Source organism: Aythya fuligula, chromosome Z (genome assembly GCF_009819795.1).
Source record: "Aythya fuligula isolate bAytFul2 chromosome Z, bAytFul2.pri, whole genome shotgun sequence".
Lineage (NCBI taxonomy): Eukaryota > Metazoa > Chordata > Aves > Anseriformes > Anatidae > Aythya > Aythya fuligula.
In genome coordinates, this window is record NC_045593.1 from 65,192,967 (window position 1) to 65,195,215 (window position 2,249).

A 2,249-nucleotide genomic window follows, 5' to 3' on the forward strand; every position below is an offset into this window, starting at 1 on the left:
CACACAGCTTGCTTCTGCTTTTCAGAGCATGATATATCTCTTTTCCCACCTACTCTTTTTCAGCTGTTTTTTTTTTGTTTTTTTTTTTTTTTTTTTTTTTGGTAGGAACATCTCTTAGTTTGCAGCAGTGATCCATAGCTACTGCTCAAATGTTAACTAAAACCTGGTGACACACCAAGATGTTTCTTTACATTAAGTCTTTAAAATAAGGGAAGGTGTGAATTACCAAGAGATAGGGTTTATAGGGTTTGAAAGGCTGTGGATCAGGTTGTAGGTGTTCTTTTTCCCATTTTTTTTTAGCCTTGCTAGGAACATAATGATGTCCAAATAGTCACCTTTGAGTTACCATTCTTCCTACTCAGGTTCCCACACTTCCTTGTACCTAAAAGAAAAACACACACACACACACAAACATACACCAAACAAAGAAAAAAAAAAAAAACACAGCATAGAAAACAAAAACAAAAAGCAACACATTTATATAGTTGCTAAGAATTTATCATAGCTTGGAGGATAAAATCAGGCTGAATTGTTTAATCCCCATATCACTCCACTGAGTAACAGAGCTGAAAAACTCACAAGGCAAAAGCCTCTTCATAAGATAATCTGGTACTTGATAGACCAATAATAAAAATCACTTCTTTTTTTTTCACAGTGTTTTTACATTTTTAATGGCCAAACAAAAAGCAGTAACTCCTGAAGTTATTCCCTGTAAACCTTGGGAAACTTCAGAGTCTGCAATGTAATTTATGCAACATAATAAAAGAACATCCTGAAGTAAGGATGCCTTAGATTTTAAATTTGTTTTTAATGTATTTGAATTTTACTATATGCTCTTTTTTCTGCTTGAGCTCTTTGCAAAATTCATAAATAGTCTGAACATGTGATTAAATTTGTAGCTGATTCTGTCTAGCCTTTTACAGAACTGAATACTTAATTTTCTATATATTTAAAATCCTCCCCTTAAATGTTCTAAAAATATCTGATATAATGAACTGAGCCCTTATGAGTCACCCAGCACCTTAGTATTGGTGTAAAAGTGAACTAATCTGATTTACTTCCTATAATCTCGCCAAATTTATTTTGCAGTTTACCTCATGACATAACATGACCTCAGAACAGTTTGCCATTTTTTTTTCTTTTTTTCTTTTTTTTTTTTTTTTTTTTGGTATTTTGCATTTTTATCAAACTACATCTCTAGTGTTGAGACAATCAATATATAAACACTGCTGGTCTCTAAAAGTGAAAAACATTCTTTCATTAGACAAAATCATGAAATCTGAAGTAAATCACGGATAAAAGCTTGAAAAAAGCCATTGTAACTGAAAATTGCTAAATTCAATGAATGTAACAACATCTGAGCTCTTTTCTTTAATGTCTGGAGTATTTTGGCTTCCTTTTATTCACAACAGCACCAGGCAAATCTCCATGAAAGTGAATACTATGAAGCCTCCAAGATTTTTACAAGGTATCTGAGTTCAGATTTAGTTTTTGTTTTGAAGCTCAGCCGAAGAATGTTGAAAGTTTCACCTAATACAGGAGCATTTTCAGTTTGACCCAAGCCAACAGAATAAAAATATCAATGGATGATAGCTTGGATTTCTGATTAGGTTTTCTAAAAACAAGCAAGAAATTAAATCAATCACCCAAATTTATAAATATTACCTTGCTATTTTGCTCCTCATAATACAATTTGCTAGTAGACTCTCTTTCAAACCCATTAGATTGAATTTGAGAGCTGTGTTAGTTTAACATAGTTTTACTACTGGCTTCTTTACATAATGTATATTTGCAGATATACAACATTCCTTTATTTCCCCACCCACCCCCCACCCACTGCCTCAAGAATATCTGTACCAATGCAATGTTGTTGAATGAAACTACTTGTATGAAAAAGTGCACACAGTGTGAGGCATGAGACTATGGAAATGAAATGCCCTTTGGTCTGAGGAGGCTGACACTGACCCAGATATAGCACTTGATAACGTCCCAACCCACACACTGATTTCTATTATAGCTGTGTCAAGATCAACTTAGCCCAGCCCAGCCAAATCTAAGGATTACATCTGGGTCCTTTGAATCATGCTACAAAAAAGGTGCAACGATAAACAAGTCCATGTGCATTCTCAGTCATAACTATGGGCAGAAGAACCCTTGAGATTCTTCACTTTGGTATTAAATAACAATTATAAAGGCTTTTGGAATTAAAGCAATACATGGTGGGACTTGAAATGTTAACAGTCCCGAGT